The 23,312-nt window shown below is 37.5% G+C and overlaps 1 long non-coding RNA gene across 2 annotated transcripts in view; it reads left to right on the top strand.

Moving 5' to 3' along the window:
• Positions 1-23,312, top strand: part of LOC106966596 (uncharacterized) — a 235,219-nt gene that overhangs the window by 199,556 nt on the left and 12,351 nt on the right. The window contains exons 5-7 of one of the 2 annotated variants that reach the window (XR_008295925.1): positions 29-142; positions 12,444-12,652; positions 20,610-20,745. This is a non-coding gene — a long non-coding RNA (uncharacterized LOC106966596). The remainder of the gene's footprint in view (positions 1-28; positions 143-12,443; positions 12,653-20,609; positions 20,746-23,312) is intronic. The other variant, XR_008295926.1, reaches the window with a different exon arrangement.

Here is a 23,312-nt window from a genome sequence, read left to right as displayed (position 1 = left end):
GTAGACTTTAACCTTCTTCTTTTTCCAGGAGTAAAAATCCAATTCTGTTAAAAACAGGTACATAATCCACTGTGTGGTGAAAAGAGCCCTGAGCTAATCAGAAGACATGGGTTAATGGTTCTGGTTTTTTTCACTTAACCAGGTATGTAACCCAAGGCAAGTCACTATGTGTCCCCAGGATTCAGGGTGGGATAACATCAATTAGGATCGTTGAGACTCCTCAATTTAAAACTTTTAACACTGTAATTTTTCTATAGTACTTGGACTTTTTGGTTCATGAACTTCTTCCAATGGCCACTGTAGGCAACCTACTTACCTCTGCAAGAAAAGATTTTGGGGAAATTCTTGCTAGACAGATAATCAATACTGAAATAGAAGTTTAATATGTGGATATCAGGCTGTTGAACTTAATTTTAGATTATCCAGCATTATACTCATTCAAATGAAATACTCAGATTTTTTTTATGCATTCAGCTTTTAGTAGAAAGATGAAATATGCCAAGACAATTCAGATCAATGCGCCTTTCCTGAAATAACCATGGTTTGGAGTCCGTGCACATCACGCTGGAGATAGTCTGCCTTCTACTGTCTCTTTCTCTCATCCTTTCTGTACAATGATCATAAATGTTCAGACTCATGACCTCACATTACTGCAAGAGGCTCATACACCAAAAAAGTAAATTAAATAAAGTATGCGGAAAATATTCCATTTATTAAGAAAGGAAAGTCATTCAATATCTTAACAAACACATTCAAAGGAATGTTTTTAAGGGGAAAAAGGGTTATTTGGCAAAGCAATAAACCCATAAATATTTACTGCACATGAATTTTTTCTAGGTATGTCAAGGCATTTAGAAGTTGGAAATATGGCCTTATTCTCAAAATACTTTTTAGAATTTTTTTCATGTTTATTTATTTTTTAGAGAGAGACAGAGTGCAAGAGGGGTAGTAGCAAAGGGAGAGAGAGACACAGAAACTGAAGCAGGTTCCAGGCTCCAAGCTACTAGCAGAGCCTGATGCGGGGCTCAAACCCATGAACCGTGGGATCATGGCCTGAGCTAAAGTCAGACGCTTAACCCACTGAGCTACCCAGGCGCCACCCCCCCCCCCAAATGTTTTTTTAAAACAGTGTGAGAGTAGGAAACAAAACTAATTAATAGTAATTAGTAATTAGTAAAAATAGTAATGTTTATGGTTGCTGTGTTGAATTGATGACCATCATCTGTCCTAAATTACTTCTAGGTTGCTTTTCTGTGCCACAGAGTGTACAAGGTTAGAAACTACATTTTTAAGACCCTTTTCAAACCAGAGTGCTGGATGCACATTAGATTCCCTCAATGAGAGGAATTACCTGAGATTTGGAAGGCAGAAGTTCGATAGCAGTCTTCAGATTGCTGCCACATTTCTTTTGGTTAGAAGCCAGTTGGTGGAGATGGGTTTTTCTGTAGCCACCTTGCAGTGTCCAGTCACTAATTTTGTGGGCATGGAAAGACAGCTAAGGAGGTGATAGCAATGTCTGCCAAAGATCTGAATTCCAGCTCTGCAGATAGGTATTGTGCCTCGTAACTCCCCTGGGGGGCCTGTGTTGTGAATGTGTTAGCGATTTTTCCTTTGATGGGCCAGTGAGGAGTTGTCGTTAGAGGTGCTCCTAGATGCTTAGCCTAAAGCCCATGCTGCTCATCCTTGGAACAATTCTGTGAGCACCAAATCTCTGCTTCTAAACCCTTTTCTACTTAAAAAAGCTAGAGTGGCAAGATTATACGGTAGGGTTTGATGGACGAGGCTGAACCCTGAAGGGTAGGTTGGTGAACATCAGATAATTCTCTGAAAAGTTTGGGTAAGATTTAAGTGTAGATTCACACTTGCCCGTTAAATATGCAATAATGATTTGAATTTTGCATCAGCCTGAAGATTATAAGACCGTGGAAGATCCTGAGAGCCACTGCTTTTAGACTCTTTGTTTTACTAACTTTAATTTAAACAGATTCTTAATTTTCCAGGCTCCAATGCATGAAATGATCCCCAAAAGAGCAGTTTCTGTTGGTTTAGCCCCAGACCTTTACAATAAATTAAGAGTGATCAAAAATGTTTTCCAGATAGTTTATGGATAATGCTAAGCCAGCAAAATCCAGCAAATTAGCCTTAAGGATAAAAATTCTCCTGACCTCTTGCACCAAAGTATAATAAGGACTGTAGTTTGGTTTTGTGGCTTTAAGGCTGCAAATCACAAAAGGTCAAATTCGGAAGCTGTGCTGGGGGGATTCTAGGAATGCCGTTTACATTGACAGAAACCTCAGTCATGTTGGGAAACTCCAGTGTGATACTTTCATCTTCTTCTCCTGGACTGCTGGAAAATTTCCTTGTTCCATGAGATTAACCACTCCAAAACAACCTGGTCTTTTACTGGCCTTCTTAGTGATGGAAAGCCTGTGTCCTTGGCTCCTTTTCCATGAGGGATCAAGTGACAAGCATTCCTTCTTTCTATTCTTCCCAGTGGCCAACCTCCCCTGGCCTGATCTCTCTGGCATGGTTTCCCACTTGATATGAAGCCACAAAGGACAGTATCTTTGTTATCTGCTTCTGAGAGCAGGGTTTATGGAGTAGCTCTGCCTCTAAACCTCAGGCCATTTACACAGCAGTGACCACAGAGCACATCAGATTAACTAAGATCAGGACAGGCCTAAAATGTCTCTCCATTTACTTGGGCCTTGACAGTGGGTTGAGGTACAGGAAGTAGTTTCCTCCAGGAATTGCCAAAGAATCAACAGATCTTCCCTGTTCAGTCTTTTTAGAAAACCCAACAAGTGTCCATCCTTTGTCATTTATAATAGAATCATTAAGTCTCAATTAATGGAACCATTAGGAGATGGAATGTTAAGGCAAAGGAGACAGAATGTAGTAGTGGCTAACCCTGTGAAATTGTTAATATGAGTCCTCACATTCCAGGCTGGTCACTCCAGGGGCTTCCAACCCTCAGTGGAAACGGAGTGTGATAAGTAGATGATGGAGAGTCCATTCTCTTTTTTCCTAAACTAACTTTAGGGTACCTTTTTACAAACCATGAAAGAATCACATTACTAACATCAGAAGACACTCCAGAGGATGGTAGTTTGCAACCTAAACTAGATGTTTTTACTCTACTGATTGGAAGGGTCGTTGAACCTACTGTGCCAAGGGGACTTCTTCCTGCCCTTCCAAATATTCTACTTTTTTCAACTTCTCACTCCTTCCTACCTGGTAGAATCAATGCATGACTGTGAGTAAATGGTTAGACCTTGAACCTTCTCTGAATGTTTACCACGTCTTTGTGGTAGAAAAAAGTGGTTGGTCTCGTGCATAGGTGGCTTTTAAGATTGGCAGAGAAAGGAACGAGAAGGCTCAATGCTTTGACATATGACCCTACCCATGGGTGTATTAGATCTTCTTAGAAAAAGTCATTCCTTTAACATATAACTTGTCTCCACATTAAATACAAGTTGACTCCCAGATAGTGAATGGTTTGTGTTGTTATCATTTCAACCCTGGCATGAATCCAAAATACAATTTTAGGTTTTTGTTCAGGCTTACAAGAGAGCATAAGGCACTAGATGCTTACAGATTGAGAGATTGAAGGACGGTAGGTATGCATATGCATGTTGGAGAGGCTGGGGTCCTTAAAACACAAAGAAACAAGAAACTTTCTAAGTTTGTGGAACTTAGATTGGGTCACTTAGCAATATTGTTAGTGTTTATTTGCTTTGTCTTGTTTTCTGATGACCTATAAAAGGAATCTCCAATTATTGAAGAATAACCCATTCTCTAATCTCTCCAGAAATTCGAGGAACATTCTTTTTGTTCCTCGTTGCTGGAGGAGAATGGAGGAGAACATTCTTTTTGTTCCTCCTTGCTAGAGATCAACCTTCAGTGAATGAAATTTCTCCTATTTCCTAATGATGAAGAGAGTGAAAGTCTCAGTAGGAAGTGAAAAATGCAAGTTTAAAAAGTGGAAGAGAGGAAAAAGAACGAAGAGCATCTTAAAGATGAATACATACAGTGAGGCCACATCGCTAAATAAAGAAAAAGAAAAGGATTTTGAGCTATATAGTCTTTCCTAAACCAAAAAATATATGGCAACAAACTTGTTTTTTAAGACTTAAATTATTTTAAAGATTTTTCCTACAATATTTGCTCTAGTAAACTTATTATAAATGACAAACAGTATGTGTTTGTTGCTTAGTCATTTACAAGTTTTTCCCTATTACTTCAAAGATTTTTATGTGAGAAGAAATTTAGATTTCTAAAGCTAATTGGACTTGGCAGAGAGAAGGTTATCATATTGGAAATATTAAAGGTAATGCTAATTTTCATGTGGAGTATGGGGATTTACCGAGGTGAAATGTAAACACCAGGAAATCCCAGAGATCACAGCTTACAGGGCAGAAACATTTCATGTTTGTTAAATTAAGAAATGGCATTTGACATTGAGTTTTTCCTCCTTAGCTCACAAGCTGCTGACTTAAATCTGTACTAATTGAGGGTTTTGTTTGGCTCAAAATTATAGACTCTTAAACAAAAGGCACAAATGTCCATATATTACACGCCATTCCTAATTATAAAATACAAATGACAGTACCAAATTGGCTCAATTTTCCAGTCCAGATACCACATGTGGTACTAAGTTCAATAAAGACAAAATGTATCGAATGTACTAGAAATATAAAACTGTCATTCATCCAATATGCTTCATACATTTCATCTTTGAATTTCTTATCATACGTTTACATGATATGAAATGAAGCCAATTTCATATTTATTCCATTTGACTAGAATTTGACCCTTTCTGAACCTCGAAGACCTCTGGGATTTTGTGACATTGAAAATTGTAGCATTGGCAGAAACATTTTATTCTTTTACTACAGCTCCTTCCTGGAGAGGTTATTAAACTCAGTGAGCATGCCTCTGTTAGATCTATGGACTAGGAGATCAGACGCCGTCCTCTGCTCTTTGGAGTAAAGCATGAAAGGTGACTTTTAGCTCCCTTCTGAAGGAAGGTTCAGTCACCTACACACAACACCAGACCTCCTAACCCCTCCTTAACTGGTATCAGCAATTATCTGCTCTTGTGTTGTTATAATGGACTATGAAGACATAAGGAGAGACTATCAGAATCAATCGGAGGACGACTTATTTTCAGAATGCCATGTCCCGATCTGTTCTGTGTTATATGGGCTAAAATAAAAATGGGAAAGGATTTCACTGACGGTTATTCATGTATGGATCTATACCTTATCCTTCTCTAGAAAAATATTAAGTTTCTTTCAAGAATACAGTGGAAGAGGGGCACCTGGGTGGCTCATACCATTAAGCTTCTGACTTCAGCTCAGGTCATGATCTCACAGTTTGTGAGTTCAGGTCTAGTGTCGGGCTCTGTGCTGACAGCTCAGAGCCTGGAGCCTGCTTCGGATTCTGTGTCTCCCTCTCTGTCTGCCCCTCCCCTGTTCATGCGCTGTCTCGCTCTGTCTCTCAAAAATAAGTAAACGTTAAAAAAATTTAAAGAATACAACAGAAGAGAAAATACATGAAGATAGAACTGACTGGCATTTAGGTGTTTCTTTTTTTGTTTGAAAAGGCGTACATCAAGGAGTCAAAGTTCTGGAGTGGTCATCAAGTTTCTCTGTTTTTAGAGGAGAAATTCATCACTTTGTCATTTCCTTCCACCTGATACCTTCTCTAGTTGAGGCCTGTCTTCAGAAATCAGTAATGCTGAATTTCTCTGCCTGACATGGCTCTGCAGCTGTCTCCTCTCAGTACTGTCAAGGATGTAAGTCCTAGGTTCTGAGAGTAAGGACAGGTATTTGAAAACCTCTAGTCCAGTTTCCTCGTTGTACCCACATGAGGAAACCTAGGCTTAAGAATGTTCAAGGGCATCTGGGTGGCTCAGTTGGTTAAGCATGTGACCCTTGATTTGGGCTCAGTCATGATCTCACGGTTTGTGAGATTGAGCCCCAGGTCAGGCTTCACGGTGAGCATGGAGACTGCTTTGGATTCTCTTTTGCGCTCTCTGCCCTCCTCGGCACTCGTTCTCTCTCTCTCTCTCAAAATAAGTAAGTAAACATTAAGAAAAAAGAATGTTCAAATGACTAGTCCAAGTTTACTCAGCCACTTAGTAACAAAGACAAAACCAGATATCACAGAACCTCTGTCCAATGTTCCCTGCATTTCTGCCTACCTTATGTTATTTCTTTTGGTTCTCTAAATTTTCTACATATTCAGTTTATTCCTTTTAGAGATCTGTAAGCATGAAGGGATACTTTCATAAGTCATGAATCCCAGTAGATTCAACTCAAGCTTTATGTTTAACATGATCTCAGTGTTCTCAAGGACCTCATTCAGTTCAGGAGTTTGTTTGTTTTGTTTGCTTATATCATCTTTGATTATTAGACATCCGTCCTCTGCTTGCATTATTACAATGTCAGAGAATGCTTGAATTTCTGAGATAGGCCACCCGATTACCAAGCGGTACTACTTCTGTAAATAACTCTGTATTATTTTGAGCAAATATGCCAACCTATAATTTCCATCAACTGGCCAAGGTTTTTTTCCCAATAAAAAGAAAATGGCACACTTCCCTACCATTACAATAGAAGAGCAGATCTTTTCCCCTGAGTCTTGAATCTTTGAAATTTAATAAGGCACTTCCACCCCAGAGAGCATTCCAAAAGAAATCCCAAACCTAAGACATCTTTTCTGTTCCTATGAGATTGACAGTTGCCATGGGAATGGGGAGGGGGGTGCTGTCCTCAGGCACTACATGATTTCATCCCAGTACAGCTCCTGCTGGGACGCAAGTGCCTGTTAAGATTTTTATAGAGGTCGATCAGCTGGGCCTAGCAGAGGAAGTGCTAGGTCCCTTCGCACCAGAGCAAGGGAACATGATTTATTTAGTGCTTATTGAGTGGCTCTAACATCCCTGCCTTGCCTCCCTCCCAGAAAAACACAGAAATTCTGATTTTATTATAACTCCAGTCACTGGATTTCAGTCAGAACTCTTGGGTGGATTTCAATAGTTTATAATTAAAAGAAGAGAGCAGTCCAATAAACCCTCGGCTGGTCAAGTACCCATCGGTCCAAGTGGATGCATCTAAAGTGCAGGTCATACTCCAAATGTTACGCTTTTGATTTTTCTGTGCTGTAAACATGAGAAAGCTGCTCAAACTGGCTTCAACAGGATCTTCAGAGTGACTCATCCAGTGTTGGGAATTTCAGCTGAGAATACAGTTAGTGCAGTAAGCTATTTTGCAAACTAATGAGAAACCTGACTCTGTCTTTAGAGGGAGACACCACCCAGAAGACAACTCAGCCATATTGTATACAAAGGGGAGACTGACAGCCTGAAACAGGCAGCCAGGAGCCACCTAATGCGAAATCCAAGGCTGGATTTTGTATTGACCTTGGAGTGGGGTAGGGAAGAACATTCCTTATAGTGAAAGCTCCATCTCCAGAGACTCTGGGCCACTCTAGGGAAGACTCAGACCCATCCATCATCGTTATTTTGTCAGGAAATAGGAAAATTGAGCCTATGTTAAGTCCTTAAATAGGCTTAGCAATTTATAGGCAGTTTATAGGCAGAACATTAGCTTGCATCATCAAAGTCAATATTTTGCCTAGGTATGTTTGATTATATGGATGTGGTCAAGCAATAGACCGTTTCAGGGTTTCTTGGGTGGCTCAGTCGGTTAAGTGTCCAACTTTAGCTCAGGTCATGGTCTCACAGTTCACGGGTTCAAGCCCTATGCCGGACTCTGTGCTGACAGCTCAGAGCCTGGAGCCTGTTTTGGATTCTGTGTCTCCTTCTCTCTCTGGCCGTCCCATTCATGCTCTGTCTCTCTCTGTCAAAAATAAATAAATGTTAGAAAAAAGAAAGAAAGAAATAGACCATTTCTAAGACACTTCTCAAATACATTCTTACATAAGAAAGCATCATCTTCCAGAGGGACAGTGCTTGGTAGCTCTAGTTAATTCCCTGGAAATTTCAGAGTGCCCAGTCAATAGTCATTATTCTTAAGTAATAGGGAAATTTGTCATTGTAGAAATTTGTCATTGTCAGAAATTTCCTGAAAACCAGTATATTACCAGCCAGTCCCTTACCATTAGGCTGCTGCAGGATGTCTGTGATGTGCATATCATATTATGAGTAAAGCTTTTTAAAGTTTATTAGGAATCATTTAAGATATAAAGAAAGATATATAATACAATGAACAAAAATACACTGAATTCTTAGTCTGTTATCCAATATAAGAAATAAAAAATAATGCATAAAATTAAAGTCTGTCTGTATTACCCCCAATCTTATCTCCCCAGGCCTCTGAAAGTATCTCTGTCCTAAATTACATGCTTTTTATCCTCAAGCATTTCTTTGAGTAAAATTAGTATATACTATTAACTTGTATGTTTATAAACTTCATATAAATGATTTTTTGCTCATATTTTTCTGTAATTTGCTTTTTCCACTCAACATCATATATAAAGATTCCTGCACATTGATAGATATAGTTTCAGTCCATTAGTTTTCATTTGTGATTAGTATTTCATTTATTCTTCCATTCTTTTATCAACAGATATGTTGGTGGATTTCATCTTTGTTAAACAATGTATACTTTCAACTTTATAAGACATTGTCAAATTGTTCATGATGGTGTTTATACTAATATATTCTCATATATACTCATACTCATATATTATACTCATACAATACATACTAATATATACTCATATACTCATATATGCATTCCAGTTTCCATCATTTCATATCTTTACTAACATCTGCTATTTGTCAACCTATTAAAGATATTGCCAGTCTGTTATTTCATTATGGTTTTAATACCCACTTCTCTGATTTCAGGTGAGGGAGGTTAAGCATGTTTTTGATAAGGTTTACATCTTCTGTACCAAATTTGCTTTCCTTATGTCATTCTCCATTTCTTCAATTAAATACTGCTCTCTCTTTTACACACACACACACACACACACTCACACACCACTACTTTCTACTGGTATGTGTGTTCTACAAGGCAGAAACATAGGTGTATCCTCAATTCTTAACTTAAGGTCCAGCCCAAATAAGGTGCTTAATAAATATTTTCTGAATGAATGAATTTGTGTTTTTCAATTTTAAATTCAATGCAGGCCCTGATGACAGAAATTAACAACTACCTAGTCTATCTGACTATAGAGACTTTCTGCTGCTTATCCATTCTACACTCCAGGATGTGTCTGAAATACAACATTCATTTTGTCACTTCCATGTTTAAAAGTCTTCCATGGGGGCGCCTGGGTGGCTCAGTCGGTTAAGCGTCTGACTTCGGCTCAGGTCATGATCTCGCGGTATGTGAGTTCGAGCCCCACGTCAGGCTCTGTGCTGACTGTTCAGAGCCTGGAGCTTGTTTCAGATTCTGTGTCTCCCTCTCTCTCTGACCCTCCCCCGTTCATGCTCTGTCTCTCTCTGTCTCAAAAATAAATAAACGTTAAAAAAAATTTTTTTTAATAAAAAAATAAAAAAGTCTTCCATGGCTCGGTGTTGCTAAGCAGAACAGAGTCAAACTCTCATGCTGATAGTTAAGGCCTTTCCTCAAATGGAGCCCTTTGTCAGTTCTAATTTATTTCTCATTATGGCTCCAATCTGAGCCCTCTGTTCTAAGAAAGTTGGTCCCCTTGCTTCTTCTCATGAGACAACTTAGTGTTTATAAGGATATCCTTTATACAAATAACTTTATAAAGGTTACCTCCAGAATTTTGTGCATGTGGAAAATGCTGTACATTTTTACTAGCCTGTAGGAACTTTGAAGGGTCTAGTCTTTATCTTCCATACCTGGGACACAGTAGGAATAGCTGTTGGTTTTTAGGTGAATGGATTTTTTTTTCTTGGTCTCCTGAGGTAAATCGAACACACAACATAAACCAAGAACTCAACTCTAGCACAAAACTGATTAAATGAATGTCAAAACCTATCTAGGGATTAACATCACAATTTTCATGATGGAAACACACAATAGGTAGGTGCCAGGCACTGTGCTGGTTAATATTTCCTTGTACTCAAAGATAAATTTTGTCAGTTCTCTGTCCTGAAGGGACTTAGAGTATAAAAGGGAAAACAAATATTAAATATTGTAATATCTACCTCTACCACTGCCTCCACTAGCAAAGTTTTGGGAAAACTTACCCTTCCTAGGCTAGAAAAGAACACATGATCTTCAAGATGGTACCTGGAAGTCATTCTCTCACCTTATAAGGGTCATCTATTTTATTTCAGAAAATGGTAAGTTCCCTGTGAAATAAGACTCAGAAAGGACTAACTACTAATAGCTGAGAACATACCTTCCCTTCCTTCTTTTATTGACTGACTAAACCCTCAGAATACTTGTAAGGCAGGAAAGGCCACGGATATCAGAAGATTCATAAAGGTCTGAAGCCAGTGTAGGATCTAGAGTCCAATCTGTTTCTTCCTTTTGCTTTATTTTCTATTGGCATGTGCCCAACATAGCCTTCTTGCGCTTAAAAGCAGATAGTCTAAGATAAGGGAAAAAATAAAGTAGTCAGCAGAAAACTGAGGTTCTCATTTTGTTCTACCCACTAACACAAAGGAGAAATGAGGAAATTGCACTGCACACTCTCACAAGTATATCTAGCTTTAACCGCCTGTGTCTTGATTCTAAAGTCAGAAGTGTCTTTGGTGTGCGTTGTATTTATTGACAGATCCTATGTCTTTAAGAGTTTCTACATGTTTATTTCAAGTTTTGAAGGTACAAGTTATTCTCAGAATTTAGATAGTAGCTGAAAGCACTGAAAACATAACTTTTAATAGCCACCCTGAATACTTGGTAGAATTTCAAAGTTTCTAATAATTTCAAAGTAAAACACTTGGGTTTTCCTCTAGCCTGTATTTTAAAACCAAGAACTTTCACCAAATGGCTGTTTGTGAGGTAAAATCCAAGGGGAGAATAAACATCCCCTTACTATAAAAATATCTTTCTATTTAGCCTACATTCTGTTCAAAATTCTGAACTATAAATCAAAATCCTAAATGTGGTTAAAATTGAAAAGACAAGAAATAACAAGAGTGTTGGCAAGGATGTGGAGAAAAAGGAACTTTCATCCACTGTTGGTGGGAATGAAAACTGGTATAATCATTGTAGAAAATAGTATGGAGTTTCCTCAAAAGACTAAAAATAGAAATACCATATGATCCAATAATTCTACTACTGGTATCTGCTCAAAGGCAACAAAAACACTAATTCAAAAAGATAGATGGACCCCTATGTTTATTGCAGCATTGTTTACAATAACCAAGATAATGGAAGCAACCTAAATGTTCATCAGTAGATGAAAGGATAAGGAAGACACACACACACACACACACACACACACAAACACAGAGGAATATTATGCAGCCATAAAAAGGATGGCTCTTGCCATATGTGACAACATGGATGGACATAGAGGGTATTATGTTAAGTGAAATAAGTCAGACTGAGGAAGACAAATACCATGATTTCACTCATATGTGGAATAAAAAAAAAAACACAACAAATGAGTAAATAAATAAAAAGCAGAGACCTATAAATATAGACAACAAACTGATTTTTGCCAGAGAGAGGGCAGGTGGGAGATAAGCAAAATGGGTGAAGGGGAATGGGATATACAGTTATGGAATACATTCCATATATTCCAATATGAATATATTCCAGTTATGGAATGAATACGTCACAGGAATAAAAGGCATAGCATAGAAAATATAGTCAGTGGTATCATAATAGCGTTGTATGGTGACAGATGGTAGCTACATTCATGGTGAGCATAACATAATATATACAGAAGTTGAATCATTATGTTGTATACCTGAAACTAGCGTAACATTATGAGTCAACTATACTCAAAAAATTTTTTTTGTAATTCAAATGATTCCTCTGAACAATTCCATTTATGTAATTTCTTTTCTATTTTTAAATTCTCTTTTGCTTATTTGGAGGGAAGTTGCATTCTTGCTAATTACATATTTCAATTAATGTTGTGACTAGATAAGACATGCCCATATTTACTGAATAAGAACATAATAAATACAAAATAAAAAGAAAGGTGCTGAATGTCCCTGATAAATGTTATCTGGAAGAAGAAATCTTAATTGTCCGTCATTATTGAAAATATTATTAAGTAATCTTAAAGGGCCCCAGACTCTGAGAGAATGAAACAGAGAAGTAATTACTTTTTATTCATAATGGGTATAAGAAGAAAGACCAGTTGTTTTCTGGAAAGCACCAGCATAGATAAGGTATTAAGTATGTGTGAAGGTCACTAAGTGGTTTAAACACACAAAGATTTAACTCTTCTAAATAAAAGAGGGCGGGTATGGAGGCCTCCAGAAATCATCTGAAACCAAGGTACCTCTTGTGTCTGCTCTGCCACTGTAGGCTTCAGCTGTCAAGTTTACACCCCAAACTCTCAAGAGAAGAAAGAAGGAAGGGAAAAAAAGGCCCACGTCTACACTGGGCTGACTCCTTTTAAAGAGACTTTTCAGCTGTCCCACACCATAATTCTGCTTTCATCTCACTAGTCCAAACTCAGTGTCAAAGTCACCTCTAACTGCAAAAGAGGCTTGGAAATGCAGTGCTTCAGCTGGGTATGTTATGTTCGGCAATAAAACCGGGGTTCTGTTATTAAGGAGAGGGGGGATACTTGATCCTGGGTAGGTGACTAGCAGTCTCTGCTTTAGTAACCTACTGGGGATGTAAGCAAATGGAACATTAGGAAGGAGGAGGCAGTACATGAAATGGGACTATAGCTTTTCATACATCACAAGTTTATGTGGTCTAAATACTATTGCTGGTGGGTCATTGAGACTTCTAGAGTTATCTATAGTACTATGATGAGTAACCACATGATAAGAAAGTCATCATTCCCTCTCTTGGTCTCAATTTATTTACCTAAAAAAAATGAAAATTTATTATATCAGTAGTTTTCAAACTTTGTCTCAGCAGCAGAATTCTTTTTTTCTCACATTAGTTTATGCAGATTCCCAGGTAAGACTGATGAACAGGAAGACCTAGGCATCTGAAATGGGAGTCATGAGCTGGTCGCTCCATACCATGGTCTTTCCTTTGTTCTCCACCATGGCCTCTGAGATACCCGAGAGCTGAAGTATGACAGTGTGAAATCCGCTGGTCTTGCTTTTTGACTTGAACATTTCAGGGTTTGATGACTCAGACCAAAAAAGGGGTTTTGTCCATAAGCCTTCCTCTTTCCCTTCTGCTTCCTACTAACAAATAATCTGGGGAGAAAATTCCTGCTTTTATTTCTCATTTGGGAAGAAAGTAAGATTCTTATTTTTTATTTCTATTTGAAGAAAAAATAAAACAAATAAAATTCTTATTTTTTAATTTCTATTTTGGGGAGAAGACTTGGGAAGCCTTCTAATATCTGATGACTTTTTGCACAAAACTTAAAATGTGGCCCTGTTCACAGGGCTTCTTTGGAATTCTTTACAAGGACAGATGTGCATGTCGTATGGCTCTCATACACTGATATTTATTAGACTAGATAAGTAGTTAAATTTGATGTGCATGTTGTTAGGGTTTTTTTTTTTTTTGCCCTAATAATGTTTCCCTCCATGAAGTGTTAACTTCTAAAGACCACAAAAGCATGTTCCAGATAATCTATGTCCAATCACCAATGATTTTCTACACATTTCTTAGTTAATGCTTGGATTCCTTCCAAAAGTGAATATTGAAAGGAGAAATTTGACTATATTCCATGCAGTCAATTTCATAAAGTCATGGAGAGGGAGAAGATGTTTTCCTACAGGAATTTTAGCGAAAGTGTTGGAGTTTAAATTTCATGTGTGGCTTTTCCTTTATGAGGATTAGCTGCTGTGCACGTCTGAAAAAAATGCTAGGGAGAAGTAAAATTATAGATAGAGATAGTGTAAAACCAAGGGTGGCTTTGAATCACACTTAATAGGAATATAGAACTCTTTACACTTTCCAAGTTTTCCCCATTCCATTGAGACTCTTAAACTGAAATAATAATCTCTTTTCCCCTTTAAATAATTCTTGTCCTACTTTTAAGACTACTAGGGGAATAAAATAAAACACATGCAAAACTTAACATCAGCATTACTAAAACATATGTAACAGCATGTAGAAACTCCACAGACCTTGTAAAAACCCATTTAAGACCACAGAGAAAATCACCTAAAATACAGACCAAAATGTATTTGAATGGAGAGCATGGTTTGGAGGGCAGGAAACTTAGAATTTACTTTTAGCTTTTTCATTGCCCAAATCTCTGCCTACTGTGTAATCATTCTTATCTACCTAAACTGTCGTCTCACCCTTCATATAGTTGAGTGACAGTTTTCTCTTGTCTTCCAGAGATATTGGGAATGTTATGGTCATTTTCCTAATAGTCTTAGGTCAAATGAGGGAAGGTGGCTAAATAATCCAACCCATTACTGCTGTTGCAAAATCTAATAAAATACAAGACAGTATGGCTCTCATAGACTCATGGACCTGGCATTAGACCTAAAGTCATTTACAAAACACACAAGTTTATAATTATCTGCTATTCTCCCTGCGTTCATAGTTCTATGGCCAGATTCCCTTTGGCCGATCTAGATCATTTAATCTTCCCTTTACCCTTGACTACCAAGCATTATCTCCTTCATATTTAACCAGAAGTTTAAAAGCAAGAACTTATACATGTGATGGATTTCCTTCTATTCTAAAATCTAATGGATTCCCCTTGTGAGAGCTCAATGTGGTAGGAAATGAGGTGCTACAAATCAGTGGGCTTTAAGATTTCTCTTTTCAATGTTTAGGTCACTGGGGCCCTTTCTTTCTCTATTCTAATAGTTCCTAGCAGCCAAAGAGTCCCTAGTCCTTGACCTTAAACTTTGGGCTTGGATCCACAATCTTCGGAACTGGGAGTCAGCCCAAGTATAGCTCTTATCTGGCTGCAGCCCAAAAGTTTGGTAAAACTCCTAGATACAAAATATCCATAAACAAACAAAATTAACTAATACATTATTTTCGTGGCATTTGAATTTAAATCAGAGCAATTATTTTTAAAAAGGCACAAAAAAGTATTAAAGAATTTTCTAATTTGCAAAAAGATATTCTTTAGTAACGTGATGCTTCTTAGGGAAACCGGGTTAGGTCTTAGGGAAAATTTTGTATGACCTCCCATTAAATGAGGTTCTGCAATCACCCTTGACAACTCCACTATGTCAGGTTGTGGCCAGGGACAACCTCATGGTCATACAACCTCTGCAGTCTCCCAGAACCCCATGTTTAGAAGGGCTCCATGCTTGGTTGAATGCCCTGGCATAGTCAGTCTTCTTGAAATTCTTTGAATTTGGGTTTTGTAAGTAAAGTTTGATGGACAATGAAGAGAGAAGAGACATACACCCCCATTGTTTTTCTCACTGATTGTATATAGTGTTTGCCATGAGCACACAATTTCAGGGGACTCCCAATGCATGGGAATTCACTAATACTCAAAATGGGTTCAAGGCAAGCTTGTAATGTCTATGAATGAGTAAACAAGCATGCTGAAAGCCCTAAGAAGCAACACTTTCTATTAGAATAAAAACTTGCTTTGAATTCAGGAGGATAAAATGGTAGAAATTAGTGTCACCCTCAAAGACTTAAGGAATGCAGAGGCAGTAGTCCTCATCGCGTCCTCATTTAATTGACCAGTTTGGTCCTTGTGAAAATAGGACAAAACATGGAAGATTATGATGGACTACATAAACTTTACCAATTGGTAGCCTCAATCACAGCCAATGTGTCAGGAGTAGGATTTTTACTAGAATAGACCTCTGAAGTTTGGCATACAGTTACTGATATAGCATATGCACTCTTTCATTGCCCATAAAAAAAAAAAAAAGGTCTTTTCATTCACCCAGAATAAACTGCAAAACAAATACATAGTCTTGTTTTAGGATTTTGCTAACTTTCCTCGCTCTGTCTTATTAAAATCATAAGGATCCTTGATAATCTTGACATTCTGCAGAGTATCATGCTGATATCTTATGGTGATGACATCATTGAAAATTAAATCTGGTGAATAGGAAGTGAAAAGAATTCTGGATAAGATCTGGTGGGATACAAGAGTGATAAAGAATGGGAAATACTCTGTACATATTTAGGGAGCTTCAAAATTTTGGGTAACCAATAGTCTAGGGCATTCTGGGATACACTCTCCAAGGTAAAAAAAAAAAAAAAAAGGAAAACAAGTTATTTCGCTTTATACTTCTTACTACTGAGAAATAAGCACAATACTTGATAAAACTCTTCATATATTAGAGAGAACATAGTGGGGAATATTGCTCAACACATTTGTAGACTGACTTGAAAATCTGCCAATTTGGGGTGGTGGCCAGAACAAGGGAAGCCTCTGCATCATGTTCTGGTTCTGACACACGGGTCCTGCTACTTGGATCATATGACCTGGCCTATCCAAAGTTGCTGTAAGTCTCCATAGCAGACCAGGATGAATTGTAGAATATATCCCAAGCATTAAAACTTGGGTTGCAATGCAGACTCCTTAGGTTCCAGAGTGAGGTCATGCCATTTGAGGAAGAGAAATATTCACTGTTTAAAAAACAGCTCTTCAGAGAATTGAATAAGCGAGATGGTGGAATAGGAAGCTCCAAACTTTGTTCTACCACAGAGATACTGACTTAGTAAAATACAGTACAGCAAGCCTTTATAAAACAGAGAAACCAATTAAAAAGTAATAGTTACCAAAATAATCACAAAACCAAGAATAGTTGTACTGAAACAAATGAGAAAAGCCATTGCATTTTATCCACAATAGCTCTAATCCCAGTCAGTGCAGCATTGTGCAATGAGGAGAAAATGCTCAACCTGTAGCTTTTCCCATGGGAGGTGAGACAAGTGTGGACTGTATGTCTGAAGTTCTGGCTTTCCATGGGGCTGCCTGAGGGACTGGTTTCTGTCTCATCTGACTCAGAGCACCAATGGAGAACTGGCCTCGTTTGGAAGCCTGGGGGTCACTGACAACTAAGGAGAGCTCAGCAGATTCCTGCAACACCAGGAGACCTGCAGTGCCACAGACAATTTTAAGATAGGTCATTTGAAATTATGGAGTCAGAGGAACAAAAAGAAAACAAGAATGCAAAGTAAAGAAAACCTAAGGGACTTTCAAATGAACCAATATAAGTATTATAGAAGTCTGTATAAAGAGGAGGAAGAAAAAAAGGTAATTTCTTGTTTGAAGAAATAATGGCAACAGACTTCCCAATCTGAGGAAGGAAATAGACATCCAAATTCAAGAGACTTCAAAAAACTTGAACTAGGATAAATCTCAAGAGACACACCCCAAGACATATTATGGTCAAATTGTTAAAAGTCAAAGACAAAGAGAGACTCTAGAAAGCAGCAAGAGAAAAGCAACTCATCACATACAAGCTCCCACAAGATTATCAATGGATTTCTTAGCAGAAACATTATAGGCAAGAAGGGAAGTGGATGACACATTTAAAGTGTTGAAAAAAAATTAACTACCAGCCAAGAATACAATATACAGCAAACTGTCTTTCAAAAATGAAGAAATAAAGGCCTTCTGGATAAAAGCTGAGGGAGTTCATACCACTGACCTGCCTTGCAAGTTGCTAAAGAAGTCCTTTGGGTTGAAATGAAAGGATGCTAAACAAGAACACAAAAGCATGAAAAAACAGAAAGCTGTTTGGTAAGAATAAATGCATAGATAAATAGAAAATTGTGAAATACTATAATGGTGGTGCATAAGTCACTTTTAATTCTGGTAGTAAACTTTAAAAGATAAAAGCCTAAGGGTGACTATAACTATAAAACTAAGTGAGTACAAAATATAAAAAAATATAATTTATGACATCAATAACTTAAAGCAAGGGAGATTGAAGGAGTAAGATTTTGCACACGATTGCAATTAAGGCATTTTCAATTTAAAATGGATTATTATTACTATAAGATGTTTTGTATAATCCTCACAGTAACCACATAGGCAATACACATAGAAGGTACACAAAAGAAAATGAGAAAGGAACCAAAGCATATAACCTAAAAAAAAATCAACAAAATATGAAAGCAGCAGGAAAGGAAAAGAGGGATAAAATAACTAAAAGACGTACAGAAAGCAATGAACAAAATTGTAATAGTAAGTCCTTCCCTATCATTAATTACTTTAAATGTAAATAGGTTAAATGTAAATAGATTAAACTCCCCAACTGAAAGATAGAAAGTGACTGAATACATTTTAAAAGGACAAGACCCAACTAAATACTACGTGCAAGAGACTCATTTTAGACCTAAGGACACATATAGGCTGAAAGCAAAAGGATAAGAAATACATCTATGTGAATGTATATGTATATGTATGTGAGAAAACATAGACTTTAAGTCAAAATCTTCATAAAAGCCACAGAAGGATAAAAACATAAAAAGGTCAATTCACTAGGAATATCTAACAATTATAAATATATATGCATCTGACAGCAGAACATCCAAACATCTGAAGCAAACATCGCCAGAGTTGAAGGAAGAAATGGACAGTAACAATAATGGTGAAGGTTTCAATACCCCATTTTCTATTATGGACAGAATAACTAGATAGATCAATAAGGAAAGAGAGAATGTAAATAACACTATAGGCCAATGGGATATAGCAGATATAAATAGAACAGTTCAGTCAACATCAACAGGATACATACTTTTCTCAAAAGTACATGGAACATTCTCTAGGGTAGGTCACATGTTAGGCTACAAAACATATCATAACAAATTTAGTAAAAGTGAAATCGTAAAAAGTTCCTTTTCTGATCACAATGAAATGTAACTAGAAATCAATAGCAAATGGAAAACTGCAAAACTCAAGTACATGTGGAAATTAAACAGCATACTCTTAAGGAGAAAAGACTGGTTCATGAAGAAATAAAAAATATGAACAGGGCCACAACTAGTGAGAAGATTGAATCAGTATTCAAAAACTTCCCAATGAAGAAGAAATGAGGACCAGATGGCTTCAGTGGAGAATTCTACCAAAAATTTAAAAACATAACACCAATCCTTCTCAAACTCTTATAAAAAATTAAAGAGGATGGGGCGCCTGGGTGGCGCAGTCGGTTGAGCGTCCGACTTCAGCCAGGTCACGATCTCGTGGTCCGTGAGTTCCAGCCCCGCGTTGGGCTCTGGGCTGATGGCTCAGAGCCTGGAGCCTGTTTCCGATTCTGTGTCTCCCTCTCTCTGTGCCCCTCCACCGTTCATGCTCTGTCTCTCTCTGTCCCAAAAATAAATAAAAAACGTTGAAAAAAAAATTTAAAAAAAAAAAGTAAAGAGGAGAAAACACTTCCAAATTCATTTTATGAGGCCAAAATTACTCTAATACAAAATTTAAAACACTACAATAAAAAGGCTACAAACCAATATCCCTGATGAATATTGATGCAAAAATCCACAACAAAATACTGGCAAACTGAATTCAACATCACATTAAAAGGATTGGGGCACCTGGATGGCTCAGTCAGTTAAGCGTCCAACTTCGGCTCAGTCATGATCTCACACTTTGTGAGCCCGAGCCTCACGTCGGGCTCTGTACTGACAGCTCAGAGCCTGGAGCCTACTTCGATTCTATGTCTCCCTTGCTTGTGGTCCATCTCTCTCTCTCTCTCAAAAATAAATAAACATAAAAAAAAATTTTTTTAAGGATTATGTACCATGACCAAATGGGATTTATTCCTGAAATGCAAGGATGGTTCAATATGTGAAAATCAATAAATGTAACACATCACATTAACAGAATGTAGGGGGGGAAATCAGATGATCATTTCAATTGCTGCATTAAAAGTATTTGACAAAATTAAACACTCTATCAACAAACTAGGAAGAAAGAAATTACCTCAACAAAATGAAAGCCACATATGTAAAACCCATGTACAAATAGCCATTATATGGTCTATGTAGATAGAATCCATGGGATCAAGAACAAAATAATTGGGGTAGGTGTAACTATTCTTACAATCACTTTCAGAGACCCCGTTGGGAAATTTATGCTTTCTGTCTCTACACCAGGCTCTGTTGGATTATATGTTCTATTCCTGGAATGGAAGGCTGATATCAGGGGACAAAGTGTAGGGTTCACTAACCCCAAGGCTACTGCTACTACTTAGTCATTTGGGGCTACTCATGCCGGTAGATATCTTAACTGGAGTATTTGACTACTATGAGGACATACTGTTGCTGCTGTACAATGCCATCAAGGAAAAGAAAGTCTGGCACTCAGGAGATTCACTGCGGGTGCCTGTTAGTACTCGACGCCCAGTCATAACTATGAATGGGTAGTTGCAGCAACTGAGCCTGGCAAAAATCTTAAAAATGGGGGGATTAGAAATCTCAGAAATGAGTAACCTTGCTGGCAACCGAAAGCAGCTGAAAGGACCTGGAAAACATGATAGGGGAAAAGGATGAATATTACTAATGAAATAGGGACTCATTGAAGCCATAGGGACTGCAGGTGGCTCCACTTACCATCTTGCTATGTCTTTTTTTTCCTTAATCAACTTTGTGTGGCCACAACAGTGATGCATTCCTAACACGAGTGAACTCAACAAAGGACATGAGTAGATCCGAGAAGCACCAAGAATGATTGTAGCCGATGCCTTTGCTTCCCATCAGCTATCCTCTCAGGTCTCGTTGTCCCCAGACACACCTGCAGGTTTGTACTTCAAACATAGCTTCTTTTTTTGCAAATCACTCTGACTGAGAGATATTTATGGCCGTCAGAACATGTTAAGCCCACTTTAGGACAGGCTGGGAGGACCTGGGGGTAAAAGTTATTTCTGCAGCTTCAACAAATGACAGGAATTAGTAGACACATACCGAGGCTTTCTTGCTTTTGGGTAGGGCAGCTTTGAGAGATGGTTGTCCTCCAGCAGTCATCAGTGGGCCTGAGGACTAATTGCTCACAGTGGACGATTGGTTATTAACATGTTCTATTGCCTTAATTGCTTTCCTTCTGGAATGGCCTCCCAAATAAGTGGACATCAAATCCAACTCATGGTCTGGTTCTGAAGGAATCCAATTCACGGCAAGAGATTTTTAACCTAGGTTCACCTGAAGCCCCCATGAACTCTTAAACCCTATGCTATCCTGCAACGTCCCTTAAAATGTGGCCTATGGAATAATTGCCTTAGAATTACCTGGTGACAACTGTTTAAAATGAAGATTCCCATATAGTCAGTGATATTGTAATAGCATTGTACTGTGACAGATGGTAGTTACACTTGTGAGCATAACATAATATAGAGAGAACATGAGTCCCTATGTTGTCTACCTAAAACAAATGTAACATTGTGTGTTAACTACATTCAGATAAAAAAATTAAAAAGAAATAAAGATGTAGTAGAAGGAAAAGAAAGAAACAAAGAAAGGTAGAAAGATTAAAATAAAATGAAATGAAATAAAATAAAATAAAATAAAACAAAACAAAACAAAAACAATATTCCCAGGCAGATGGGTGTTAAACACACTGTAGCTTGAAAATGATTTCAGTATTTTGAAGCCCAGTTAAAATTTCCAAGGCTAAGGAGAATTCTCTTTCTACGTATAATAATTATGTATCATTTCAAGTCACTTAGACTGTCCCTGAATGATTCTGTGCATTCTTCTTTTGTGTATGTATGTACGTTGCCTATGCTATATGCCTATGCGTATGATTACACTTTAGTATCTTATAGCATATCAAGAGTATTCTAAGAGCTAAAATAAGAAAATTTTCTAATCGTAGAAAAACAAAATCCAAGGAGCAGAAGAAATGTCTTGAGGCAATGGATTTTTGATCCTTCGTTCTCTATCTACCAACAATTTCCCATGAGGTCCTGGAAAGGCCAGTTAACCTCTTAGTGCCTATGCTTCCTTATGTGTTAAATGGGACTCATAACCTTTATGATGGAAAGGCACTAAACAGATGAATTATTTAATATTAGATGATCTATAATCTTCCACACAATATTATTTTGAAGATGCCCATGCATTATTGATTGCTGAATGCACTTACATTATTAGAGTATACAGTCTCACAAATTTCAGATATTATACACACTTTTTACTAGGTGGCTATAAGCTCCATGCTGCGAGATATTTTTAGCTAAAGTGAGTTAATCCTAGCTGACCCACACTGAAATGTTTTAAGGCTCTGTGAAAATGATAAACCTAATCTTCATAGTGGGTGATAAATATTACTGTATTTATCTGTAGGTCAATAAAACTTTGGCATTCAGGGATTTAATATCACGGTTTGTATTCTTTATTAACAACCTCAGAGGTTCATGTCACAGAGTAATCTGCAGCTCTATGGTGGCATAAATTTGAATGGTATACACAAAGAGCCTGATATGGGGAAGCCAGTCTCAATAGTGCCGAGGGGAGCTAGCTAGCTTCTCTTCACTTGTGCTCACCTTAGCCCTGTTCTCTTCTCTCAGATGCAGTAGCTGTTCTTCAGTGATAAAACCTTAGTATATTTGTGAAAAATGGCTCTTCTGGGAGAAATAAACCATTCCTAGTGCTGGTGATGAAACTGAAGAAGTCTAAGAAGTGCTTCTTCTTAGCCAGAGAAGAGAGATTTTTAATAACGTAAGGAATGGAATGTTGCACTTGGCAGATTTAAGTCCATGATATGATGGAGTCCGCCAAATGGGTATATGGAAACCAGAAAAATCACTTCATGAAATTATTTTAGCGAGCGTCCTCACCAAATCAAAATTTCACTCATTTGTGCATTTTTATTCTTTTTTAAAAATGGCTAATCCAAGCATCAGAAAAGAAGTTTTCAATTTTACTTTGTAGCATTTTATAGAAGTGATACGTTATGTTAGTGTCCTTTCTCATTTCTTTGATCAATTTTAATCGTGTTTTAGTTAATTCTTCTGCATTCTGTAGGAGGAAATCACACAATTTCCAAATGAAGGGGTTACCGCCTACTTTTCGACATTTGAACCGTTAAACTTCTTATTTTGTTGTGCTGCATGAGCACTTCAGAAATAATGTTAAAAAACAGATATACTTGACATGTTCTATTCTCAACTTGAATTGAAATATTTATGGAGTTTCCCAAAATGTATTTTATAGAACAATTGCCCTCCTTGAAGAAAGAAGTCTATAATAAATTAAACTTTAGAAACATGCCATACTCTGTCCCCATGTTAGAGAGTCAAAGAGTATATGCACCCATTTATTAAATGTGCTCAGAAGCTCTATAGTTTAATCTTCTATGGTTTAATTTTA

This window comes from Acinonyx jubatus, chromosome B1, assembly GCF_027475565.1.
Source record: "Acinonyx jubatus isolate Ajub_Pintada_27869175 chromosome B1, VMU_Ajub_asm_v1.0, whole genome shotgun sequence".
Lineage (NCBI taxonomy): Eukaryota > Metazoa > Chordata > Mammalia > Carnivora > Felidae > Acinonyx > Acinonyx jubatus.
The sequence above is the reverse complement of the archived record's forward strand: the minus strand, read 5'-3'. Positions and strand labels throughout refer to the sequence as shown.